Below are 12,926 nucleotides of genomic sequence, written 5' to 3'. Positions count from 1 at the left end.
TCAGAAACCCTGCCTGCAGTTCTTATCATACTGTTCAAGTGCTCGTTTATCAGTAAGTTTGGTTTCAAATAGTTATTTGATGTTGGTGTGAAATGTAATGATTGGCAGCTTGTGGTTGGTTGACTGGGTTCCATTGGTGGGACCTCCAAAACATCAAAAACACAATATGGCAGCACCCATATCCACGCAGGCTCTATTTTGGTACAATGGGAGGAGGTGGAGACACGTTGTCCATCCTTCTATACTGATATCTCCTACCTTAGGATCGCAGACAACTTAAAGGACACCTTCAGAGGTCTTGAGACCATGTGTAGAGGGGACAGAACTGCTTTGGCACCGCATAAAGTGGACCTACATAGTATTAGACAGTTTAATGTAGGGGCTAATCCTCATCCGCATATAGCTACACAATGTGTCGCTTTAAAAGATAAGAAACTGCTCACCTGTAATGTCAACAAGGTCATTTTAAAGGCACCGTTGAGTACCCCACACAAACATGCGTTCTGTCACATTTCTGTAACTTCACTTTACGCCCGGTGTCCAGAGGAGTGTCCACACCAGAGCGCACGGACGCGCAGTGGAGAGAGAAGCAGCCTCTCCTCGCGGTGTGTTTCTTTAACGCACAGACACAGAGATAAGGCGAGGAGGAGCCCCAGCAACACACGCTCGCGCACGGGGAGGCTGTTAGACGCACTTGGATTACCGGGCAGTCGACTGTCACCGCTCAGAACGGCCGCGGACCGGCGCCCTGCCCCGCGCTCCCTACACCGTGCGCCCCGCCGGTCATTAATCCATCTCATAAAACAGAAGCTAGACACCCGGACACATGCGTCACAGCACCAAGTAGCATTTGATTGTTTTTTTAATTGTGGGTTTTATCTCCGTGGATGAAAAAAAAGTTTCTTTTTTTTATTTTTTTATTTACTGCCACTGCGTTAAATAGGGTCGGAGCGCAGCACCAGGGAGTCGGTCTCCTCCGAGGGAAGAAAACATCAGGCTTCTCCTGCACAAGCATCTGTTTCTGTTGTCTGCAGTTTCTCTCATCTCTTCAAGTCAGGTAAGACTCAGCTTATTTTTCTTTTTCTTATGGGCATTCACTTCTTTAAATTGCTGCTTGGAAAAAAGCGCACAGATTAGGGAGCTGCATGGAGATTATATTTTCAGTTTGTCTGTCAGTTTCAATCTCAATTTGCCTTTTTTTTTTCCACCGATGAAGAAAAGAACAGCTCGCTGGGATTTGCTTGCATGGTCGTGAGTGTTGACGCAATGTAAATCGGATTTTCTCTTTTCTTTCGTTCATGCTCCAAATTGATTAATAGCCCATTATGGCGCGTCAAGGGGATCTAAACATCAGTTTAGCTGCAGATTATTTGAAGCAAGGGGGAAATAGAGAAAATGCAGAATGTGACTCACACTCATGTTGTGTTGCGCTATTTTGGGGGTTAAAAAAACTGAAGGAAAGGATGAGGAGAGTCTTCACTGTGTTGTAATAAGCATATGTTTTCTACCACTGGAGAAAATCTTATTCTGTGTTATATTGTTGAATTTCTTCTGAAGACATCCTAAATAAATATTTAATACAGGTTAATGCTCAGGGATGTTACAGTCAGGGGATACTCCTAAAATGAATAATGCAAATTTACGGAGGGATTTTTAGTAGTGGAGAACAAACTGCAAACTTAAGGCAGATCTGTGCTAATAGCAGCCAGACTTCTGAAGAGGTGTTCCAAATGAATACTTTGTGACACACAGACACACACAAACAGGTTTGCGTACTTATCCTTAATAGGACTTTGACTTCCATTCCATGTGGATAGCCTAAACAAACGTGCCCCTAACCTTAATCATGACCAATTCATGACTAACCCTAACCATAACCTAACCACAATTAATTTACATCTTACCCCTAACCTTAACCAGGAGCTCAGAAATGATAATTTGCGTCATTAGGACCAGGCTTCGGTCCCCATGAGGTCTATTAGTCCTGACACGGTCAGTGTTTATGCTGGAAAAAGTCCTGAAGAGGACGCAAAAACGAGTGCGCACACACACAGGGTGTGTTGCACCTACATAGGCTCCTGCTTCTCCTCAGAGCAATTCACAGGACAAAAATGGAGAGGCATCTGTTCTGTTCCCAGTGACAAATACAATTTTACAAGCCGCTAAACACACAGGAGGACACACACACACACATCCATGCAGCACACAATGCACAAAAGTAGTCACGTATACGCAGATGAAAGGTCAACATGTGCCACCTCTCTGCACTTGCTGTATTAATCACCATGCCACACTTACAAGACACAGCGTCTGCGTGGAGACTGGAGCTGATGCTGCTCTGCTCTCAGAAAGGACTGCTGACTTTTGTATGAGTTACATTTTCATGAGCCAAATCCACTCCAGAGCTTCTTCTCCTCTCCGTGAGAATTGTTGCCGCTGCTGCATTCATGCATTCGCCCTCATATTGATTATATTAGAAAATTCACAGAGGAGGGGAAAATAAGCATTCCTGCACAGACCGACTAGACCACAAGCCGGAAACAAAACAAGCCAAAATTGCTGAATGCCGCCTGCATCACTTCACTGTCCATTTGTGGCAGAAACGGAGCAGAAACAGAAGGGCCCGCCTTGAAGATGTCTGCGGCTAAATTGGGATTCTTCTTGGGGGGATTCCTTTGTATTTACATAACCGTGTTTAGAGTAATGGCTCGTGTCATCTGGGGTTTTATTAGAGCCAACGGTGAGTGAAGAGGCTTGGGCGAGCTGATAGGACTGAGGAATGAGAGCTTCTCGGCACATGCAGAATGCTGATACCCTGTGCAGTTCAGAGGAAGACGAGAATAGCAACAGACACTCAGTCAGGCTGTCAAAGAAAGAGAGGCAGAAACAGCACGCAGTTAGAAAGACGGCAACGAGAGGATACGTGCAGACGGGCGGGCTGAGATATAAACAGCGACCCGTAGTGAATTGGGATTGGTTGGTAACATGTCTGGCTGCTTTCTGAGTCTCAGAGATAAGTTCGTCCTTCATCATCCCACACGCTGTCTGTTGGTCGGTCTCTCTGGTCTCAGACAGGTGAACGGTTGAGCAAGCAAGCGGCAAATTTGCTCCTCATTTCAAGGGACAGGAGCTGGAGGTCTGAGAGAGGGAGAGAATGGTCTGCATGAGGAGATTAAAAAGCAAAGAAGGGCCTTTAGAGGGGTGGGTGTGTGTGTGTGTGTGAGTGAGTGAGTGTATGTGTGTCCATGGTGTGTTTGATTTCAGTGGTTTTGTCAGAGAGAGCTTCTGAAAAGCTTCATGTCCCAATGAAAGATGGTGATGTGCTTTAGTTTGTGTTGGACAACAATACTTGGGGTGTGTCGCATAGGAAATCACTGTTTACACACACACACACACACACACACACACAGACAAACCTTGAAACATGTCTTTACGTTAAATTCAATGATTTACGTTATGAAAACTGTTTTTTCTGTTTAATTTAGTGATTGACAGGCCACACAGACGCACACATCTCAGAGTCACACACAGTCATGTAATTGAGATCCATCACTCGGCCAAGGTCAGCAGAATATCCCCAGCTCCTCTGCTTGTTGTTATTCCTCAATACTAATCAAGCAAATGCTCCATGTTTTATTCATACCAACATGCTTTGACCCTAAATGTCACTTGTTCTCTCCGTCTGAACATCGTAATCGATGTGTTCATGAACAAGGCAATGCTCAGTTTACATTGTCGTACTTAGCCCTCTACTTAACACTTCTTTGGGAAAACAAGTTGGAGGAATCAGGAATCACGTGAGCTAACATGATTCTGGTCCAAAGTTGTCACCATGGATAATTCTCTATCCTTGACCCCAAGCTGTCTAAAGCCAGATGGATGATGTGGACAATTTTGCTGTCATGTGCAAAAATACGCATCAACTTCTTACATTTGCTCGTTTGCAAACCCTGAAAGAGGAGGCAGGCTAAACGCTCAGAGGAGCTGCATAATTTGGACTGAAGCTGTGATGTCAGACGTGAAGGTTGGAGTTCTGCAGGCTAGCAGTCCACACATCAGCCGATGAAAGACTCCTAAGGTGTGGTTTCACCTTTTCCGTTACGCGATGAAAAGAACCGTGCTTGTCAGAGCCAGAGGTCGTGCTTTTACTTCTTCATTTCACGATCCCGGAGCTTCATTCAGCACTGCACAGCTGCGTCTGTGTAAAATGATTAAGGCATTTATAGAGTAGCAAGAGATGCTGAAGTTTACTCAGCGTAGACCATTGAGCAGGCTGGACGGGTCGGAGGATGTGATTAAAGTTAAGTGCTGCAGCATGTGCAGCACGGCCCCAGCTGTTCTGTACAGTTCTGTCCATCTTATACGTTACACTGCTTTGACTCCTGAGTCAGATTTGAACCTTATTCAGGTAAATTCTCTCGTTCACGATTTTCCTCGTGAAAACAGATCCGCTGTTGTAATAATTAATTTCACAGTCGTGCTGCTGTTATCTCTGCTCCGTTAAGCTGCTCAGTTGGTTGGATGAACATTTGCATGATTTATGACTGAACTCAAGACTGGAGGAAAGAGATGCACCGGGTAGGAATGTAACAAGAACGTCTTTATTTCAGCTCCGTTATTAATACTCTGTACTTTCTGCGATGATATATCTTCTGTAAATAATGCAGCCTCGACGGCACTGAACAGCTGCTGTGGTATCAATAGGTGGTGCTACAATAGAGTGAATGGCTGAGAGCTTAGTAAACACAGGTTTATAAAACAGAGACAGTAAGTGTGTGTTGATGAGAACGAGGTACTGACAGGTGCATTTGAACTTTTTGCTCAAAATGTATTCGTGTCTCCTCTGGCCTCTGATTTCCCCCCCTCCTCTAGTACCCAAATTCAATTTGCAGCACTGCTGCTCCAGATCCTACTTTAAATGGCAAAACGTGCCCCCTCCCCACCTTGATCGATCGAGCGCACCCTATTTGAAATCACTGAGATTTGTTAGGAAAGCCCAGGAACGTGTGGTTCCACATTATTGTTATATCATTTCTACTGTTCACTGTTATTTACCTAAAGGTCATACAATTCACAATATAGGTTTGGAAACATGAAAAAAGCAATTCATGGAAGAGACAGGGGATTCTTTGCAGCGGCTTTTAAAAACATGGTTCATCATTGCAGAGCTGTTAGTCTGTGGGTCTGCAGAAGGGTTTCTACATTTCTACCAGACTGGTTCAATATGTGCCATCTTTAACAGATGAGATCAACAATAATTCAGTAAAACTTGTTACAATGACAGCAAACTAATTTGCTCAGAACACTGCGATAGAAATGAGGTGTGGAAGCATGGGTGTGACATGACAGCAGCCACGTGCCAGAGCAAGTCTGTTTAAACGAGATTTGAATCCCCCGTTTGATCAATATGCAGTACCTTAAAATGTTCTAATAAACCCTTTCAAAGCCAACTTGCTTCTTCTCTACACTTCTGGATGAGCATGACAGTAAATGGATCAAACTCGTCTGCAAAAAGGATCCAATTATCACTGTAATATTTTCTGCATTCAAGAAACGGCCCTTATCTCGTTTTTTTTTCTAATTATGTCGCTGGTCATTCAGGGTTCATTCCCTCAGATTCTCTTGTCAGTTCTTTACTTTCAAGATACTTTGCAATATCATCTTTTCTCTCATCTAATTATGAGATAGTCATTTTTTGTTGTACTCATTTCAAAGTTTCCTCACCACATGCTTCTCCTATCTCTTTTCTTTGTATTTTTTCCCACCAACCTGTCTCCCTCCATGTGATTTCATTTTCTCTGTCTGTCTCTCCTCATCTCTTGTCCTCTGCTGCCTCTGTCCTTTCACTTTTTGTCCTTCACAGTTAATTGCATTCTCAGTCTCTCCTGTCTTTTGCTCATCTCCCTTTCCACCCTGTCCTCCTTCTCTTTTAACCTTCTCCCTCCAGTGTTTGGTTCAAACACGCTTCCTGAGGGTTTGTCCACGACAAAATGTCAACTCCTGAAAGCTCTCTGTTGCTTGGATAGAGACACTGTCACAGAGTGCACATGATTCAGGGTAACAGGGACAGATGGAGGTAACTGATGAATTGTCTTGAAATGATCCTTTCTACATTTGCTATTTAAAATTTCAGAGTTTGAAGATTGCAGTTCCTAAATTTAAATGTGAAAAAAGTGGACTCAACTTCTCACAATGCCAACAAAAATGAACAATTTCTTTTCTACCTTTCTTTTGTAGTTCACTTTAGATCTTTCTTGCTGTTTACCTGCCAGGTGTCCAGACTATCACTCTGGATATGCTCGTTCCTTTTCCTTTTTTCACAGACACCGATATTTAGAGTGACGCACTGGAATATTATTGGCTCCAGTTCACCGGATCTGGCACTCACACACAGCGCTGATGCCTCTGTCTGTAAACGTGCCTGCAGTCTGTCAAGTCAGTGGCATAGAGAGTGATCTCTTTTAATAATCAGAACCCGTGTTTTGCACTGAATAGACGTCCCACATCAACGAGAACGTGAAAAGGTCATAAGAGGGATAAGTTGACAGTTGGTAAGCTAATTTGTTTTCATGCCAGTGGAGGAGGCAGGGTTTATGATCTATGCTGACACAAAAGTGTTATCAATATTAGCATTTACCGTTAGACAATAATGGAAATTTCCCAAATTCCCAAATTTCCCATCTGCTTTAAAACAATATATTTAGTAATGCATACATAAAGAGAAATAGCTTATTCTAGTGTTGAGAGTGTTATGAGGCAATATTTTCTCCAAAACTGTAAAGACCCGAACCTGGAGAAAAAAAGGTTTTGACGATGAAATAACCTCCAGTCATTCTGTGAACAGGAAATCTGAAAAGATTTAACATCCAAGTAAAAATCTATGTAGCAAGAGCATTAGTGACACGTCGTGCCACTCTAAAAACCCCTGCTGTTTTAAATTAAGGTTTTGCTCTCAGGGGCCTAATGTAGCTTTTAGTTGTTCCATCTAAGGGCAGCTCTGTTTGTTCTAAGAGACACGGGTAATTCTGACTTATTTCAATATCCCTGAACTCCCAGAATGCTCATTGATTTCTTTTGCTGTTTGACTCATTTTCATCCTAATCTTGGCTTGCACTTCAAGTCCCCCCATGACTCACAGGGTGGCATGTTATATCAGGTGTAACCCCGAACCCCAATTAAGGTCTGTGTGATTGATTTGTGGTGCTGAGGTAAAAGCGCTGATGTTGGAGGTTGTGGACAATGATTTTCTTCTGTCTCTAACACATTGGGTTTATTTTGGCCAGTGTGCATCTGTGTTTGGGCTTTTTTGTGGAAACTCAGAGGGGCATTTTTTAAGCTGAACGTGACCTTGATTATGTTGAATGACTGTTTATTTTGTCATCACACACGTTGCACACACACTCTGCATTTAAAGCCTGTGAAACATCAAAAGCTGCCGTCTTTCAGCCTCTGCCATGAATTTGTATGATCTTGTTTATTATTACACTCTCCTTCTCCTTGGTCTACTATCCTGAAATTCGCCTAAATATTACAAGACAAACCTGATGTTCCCAAACTTCAGAGCGATATACTAAAATTAAACTCTTGTCGTTTCCATAAAAAAAAACGTTGCATGGCAGACGTGTCCTCTGCTAACAGTAACAGCGAGTCAGAGCAGTAAAAAGGTCTGTGCTGGCTCTTTGTGCGGGTCTGAGAGGCCTTCAGGGGCTTCAGAATGAGGCTTGAGGGGCTTGTTGAGCAGAGAGAGAGAGTGATTTGCAGCATACTCTTCTTCAAAACCTCTCCACACTCACTTACAGTTCTCTTTTCCTCCTTTGACATTGGCTTTGTTTCCTATTGTCCATGTTCTAAGTTTCCCTACTATTATTGTGAAGAACAGAACTTTTTGCTCACTCTCTTGCATCCTTTGGTTATTTCCTCCACTTTTACTTTCTTTTCATTGTGACCCTCAGGTCACAATATTACAAGACAGATATCCTGAGGCCCTCTGTTCGTTCATGTGATGACAGCACCTATACTCCTCTCCCTCTGCCTGTCTCTATCCCCCTGTCTGTCTGTTTACAGCATGAAGCACCCAGACACAGTCCACTCCCTGACCCAGCAGAGTGCTAAGAACACTGTGCCCACAAGGGAATTGTAGTCAATGGCGGAGGTCAAAATACCTCTTTAATTGCTTTCCCATAGCCCTCAGCTGCAGTGTGCATCCTCTCCAATTGCACATGGATGCGAGTGGGAGTTAGAGATGTAGGACAAAAGGCGTATCCCAGTGGGATCTATGTTGCATGCCGATACCAAGCTTTACAAAAAAGTTGGTTGTGATTTTTGGTAATTGTAGGTTTAATCAATTTAAGCTCAGTCATTTTTTTCATTTTAAATCAAATTTGTGTTGCAAAAACAACATATTTGGGGTAAAATTATCAATGCATTCATGCTTCTCCTAAAGAGTGGATATGTTTCTGGTCGCCTTCATAGTTGTTTCCTTTTTTTTCAGAAGATTAAAATGCCCGGGAAAAACATATTTAATGTGGAAAGAAAAGCAAAGGTTGAGAGGGGGAGGCCTCCTGAGACAGGGTCCTCCCTCACAGTGATAATTGAGAGCATACTGTGGAAGAATGTGCGCATGCATGATTTCTTTTTTATGCCTTAGGAACTGAAAAAGCAAGGTTATCTTAAAGATGTGAATTATGATCTGCAGATGGAGAAAGGGGAATCGAGAGCACTGTACAGTAAGTCACCTAGATGACAGCGCAGGCCTGAGCTCAGTCCATCTGTCACTGACTTTTTTCACTCTGTACTGGCTCCTAACATCTTGATGTGGGGTGTTTGCATTATGCAAAGCTGATCTCCGTCTTTTATTTTCATTTCAAAGGGAAAAGAGAAAGAAACTTTGAAGAAGAAAGAGTTTAGGGATCAGATCTTATACTTTTGAAAATTATCTTTTATTAGTGGGAACAATTGAATTCAGAAAAAGCGTATTGAGTATTCAGATATTCACTTTGTTATGATTATTTTCCAGACTATTAGAGTATTCTGTTAAATTTATGAATGTCTATTTTAAGTCATTTGAACCATTATAAATCTCCCATGAAAGCAAAATCTTTTTTCCAAAACTATGAATTTGTTTTTAATGTCAAAAACATCCCAGTGAGATCAGTTTCAGTCACAGGACTGCAGTGCTTTCCAATGTCACTGCAATAACTGTTTAAGTTACTATAATTAATTATATCAGTGAATTAAGTGTACTTTTACATGTAAATTTCAATCTAAGTGAGAATAGCATTTTAAAATCAGTAACATGAATTGAAAAGTAATTATATTAATTGGCTAATTATAACAAAGTGAATAATTAACCAATTACAAGTAATCAAATCTAATATATAATCTAATTTGGTCATTTCAGCCAATGCTGTAATTTATGGAATAATTCTAATAATAATTCCAATAATAATACAAAATCATAACAAATTTAATTGTATGTGTTGCTAATAATACATGTGACAATTGAAAGTCACTTATAAATAACAGTTAAAATAACAAAACACACTTAAATCCGACTAAATTCTATCAAGATTAAATTTGTGCAGCATTCTGATTCTTCCATGAATGCACACAATTAAAAAAAATTCTTAATTGATTGAAGTTATCAGCATATTAATTTGCCCATTATATAAATGTAAAAAATAGAGCGTGCAAAACAACAGTGTAAAATATTAAGTTGTAACTCAAAGAAAGTATGAGTTTAGTAGAAGTATCTGTCAAATAAGAGTCAAGTGGTTAGTTAATAAATGATTGAATTTATTCAGTCATATTTCAACTGTTAAATCTCTGTACATTTAAGCCGTGTGGTGAAAACACTTTGAAAGAACAGGTCTTCGTGTTGAAACTTAATTCTGATGGTGCTAATGGATTATTATGAGCCTACTGTGATAGTAACAGTGCAGCACATCAGACGAATCAGTGTACATCCATCCACTGATTAGTTAATAGTGGGGCAATTTGCGGTGTACTTTGCTGACCAGACTGTGCCTAGGCTCTAAATGGTTGCCATGAGCATGGCCCAGATAATGGTAATGGTATCAGACAGAGAGGAAATGGGAGAGAGAAAGACTCTCTTCACCTCTGTGAATATTTGTGGGAGATTGTGTGTGAATACACGTTTCGTCTCTAGCTAGCCCACGTGCTAAAAGAACTTCAGCTGCCGCAGATAAGACCTTGCATTGTGATAAACCACTTTGAACTCATCGACCAAATGAAACGACTGCAGATCAAGAATCCAACAAAAGAGGGAGGACTATTAAAACACATCCCCTTCTTTTTTATTTTATTCAGACGGTTTCAAAAAGAGAAAGTCAAAGGCAGCATTTTGAAATTGAGCCTGAAATAAAGAGTTATTATCTCATTTGGACCTATTTTTAGAGAAGCGATGTCATTTTAGCCTGAAACGTTTTAGTTAATTGCCTTTGCATGATACTGCTTATGCACTTTCTATTACTTCATGAGTTTTGATGAAGTAGCCTATCTATACTGCTGTTTTTCAAAACGGTCCTACATCCATCACTTTGACGAAATAATACCCCGATCTCAGAGCATCTTTAAGTCTCTGGCTGACGCAGCGTGTACTAGATATAATGTCTTTGAGGAAACATGACTGACATTTGGAGTGTACACGGCATGCTTGCACGCACCCATACACATGCACACACACACATAACTTTGCGCAGAACAGATATTTTCCAAAACAACGTTGTGCATTCCCATGGTGTGGTGCGGTGGGCAAAAACTGTACATGCTCCCCTATCTAGCAACATCTGTTCCTAGAGTTAAAGTATATGACAAATGACGCAAATGATGACACCTATGGACCGATTTGGTCCAGCATACAATTAGCCCTCAAGAAAATGGCTCCAACAGTTAGTCCACAAATATGTTTTCCCATTACTTTGGAGGAAATTTTTGTTAAATGCTCAGAGTTAAATGAGAGGTTTGTCGCTAGTCTCCTATGTGTTTGCGTAGGTTAGCACAGTTTCATATGTATAGGAGCAAGAAAATGTTGAAAACTAGAAGTTGTGGTTTCGCAGGGGTTGTGTATCATACGTTTCTGCACTTCAGTTTTTGTACAGATTAAATGAAGCACTCGGCAGTGGTTGGAATGATGAGTGTGGGAAAGATAAGGATGTGGCTATTTGCACATGAAATAGAGGGAGTTTTGTTATCACTTAAGCTGCAGTCAATAATCCACACTCTGCCAAAGCCAGTTTAATGTGGCCTGACTGTAGGTGCCAGGGTATGACCAATTACAGGGAGTGAAAGAATTACTGCCCTGTATTACATTGGATTTAGCAGCAGCCTCTCATAAATTACAATTACAAATGCTGTAAATATTGCACCGCTGTAGATGGAAGGCATAGGTGACAGAATGATGAACTTTAATTCACCATTATGCAGATGATTATCATGAGTTAACTTAGTTTGTCAGTTTATTGTGGAATTGAAGTTTAAAACAAAGCAATGACTGGGAGAGGTATTTTTTCAGCAAGGACATGTTTATGTCATTGTGTGAGAGCAGCATCCTTCCCAATCTCAATGATGTAATTACATCCGTTATTCAGGGACACTGAAATTGGCTTGCCCATGTCTGTTAATGATATGGGAGCCTTATCATCGTGGTCTTGGTTTCTTTCCAGGTAATTCTGCTCAGGCAGCAGCAGCAGCAGCACTCAGGTCTGTCACTATCTGTTGCCTCCAATCAAAGTGGATTTTCCTTTTTTTTACCTTCTCTGTAACCTTCACTGTTCTGGGATTTTTCTGAGTTTTTCTGTCAAATGAAGATATCTATAAAGTTAAAAATGTATATGATTGTGAGTTGTAATTTTTGGAGGAATTTATTTTGAGTTTAGCGCTTGGCAATAAGCAGCGTAGTCACTCTAAAGTGTGTGTGTGTGTGTGTGTGTGTGTGTGTGTGTGTGTGTGTGTGGATTAAGTTGCTCTGTCTGTGCTTAACAATACGCAGGAAGAAAAATACTTTAGACATCTGCTTTGGTCTTTAACAGATTATTATTCTTTGGCTAAAAATAACAGTCTATTTCAAGAGAAGATAGTCTGTGTGTGTGTGTGTGTGTGTAAAAACGATAGGGATGAGTGAATGGTTGTCTTTGGAATGATCACAACAAACAGTAATAATATGATAACTAATGAAGGACTCACTTGTCATTACACAATATAAATGGAAAAAAGAATTTCCATCACAATGACACTTTTTCTACTTTTGATATATCATCACGGAAAGGGTATTTTCTCTCCCCTTAGTGCTTGAAAATTAAAAAATTTTCATTTCAGAATGACTCTTACTGCATCAATATGAGCAGAGTGATGTACATTCATTCAGCATAGAATAAAACAGCAACCAGAGATTTAGGTCAGAGCTGAACTGAAAGCTGTGTTTCACCTGATGGCCTGTGAAGGTAACATCAACGCAACACGTGTGTAACGGCATGTGACGCATGGTACAATATAATAAGAGATGTAGACAACTACTAATTTCATGAGATAGGATTCACTTCATTCTTATAAAATGCAATTAAAAATGACATGCTAAGTTTGAATTTATTACGTTTGTTCTTATGCAAACAGCAAAACATGAATTAAGTAAAAAAGGTTGACATTTTTGGACATATTTTGAGTACTGCAACTCAGTGAGCATCTCATTATGCTGTTTCTTATTGACTCCTACAAAGACACTTGGCCGTTTCACAAACAGGCTTTTCCACAAGGTCTTTGTAGTGGAATGGTAATTATTAGTTTGACAGATGTGAAGGAAGTTTAACTGAGGATTTTTGTTCTTTACCTGATACAGCCATTTTCCAATTTCAACACTTTTCTAACAGTAACTTAAAAAAACAGAGCGAAAACACACACACACACACACA

The 12,926-nt window shown here is 40.7% G+C and overlaps 1 protein-coding gene and 1 long non-coding RNA gene across 4 annotated transcripts in view; one reads left to right on the top strand and one right to left on the bottom strand.

Moving 5' to 3' along the window:
- LOC138405827 (uncharacterized) overlaps positions 1–12,926 on the bottom strand; it is a 61,573-nt gene that overhangs the window by 5,403 nt on the left and 43,244 nt on the right. The window lies entirely within an intron of this gene.
- Positions 310–12,926, top strand: part of calcr (calcitonin receptor) — a 46,709-nt gene continuing 34,092 nt past the window's right edge. The window contains exons 1-2 of one of the 3 annotated variants that reach the window (XM_069515776.1): positions 310–843; positions 944–1,057. The gene's annotated coding sequence lies outside the window, so the exon portion shown is untranslated. Of the gene's footprint in view, positions 1,058–12,926 lie in introns of all 3 variants that reach the window. The other 2 variants (XM_069515778.1, XM_069515777.1) reach the window with 2 other exon arrangements.

The sequence above is a fragment of the Paralichthys olivaceus genome, chromosome 20, assembly GCF_024713975.1.
Source record: "Paralichthys olivaceus isolate ysfri-2021 chromosome 20, ASM2471397v2, whole genome shotgun sequence".
In the NCBI taxonomy this organism is placed as follows: domain Eukaryota; kingdom Metazoa; phylum Chordata; class Actinopteri; order Pleuronectiformes; family Paralichthyidae; genus Paralichthys; species Paralichthys olivaceus.
This window is presented reverse-complemented; position numbering and strand designations above follow the sequence as displayed.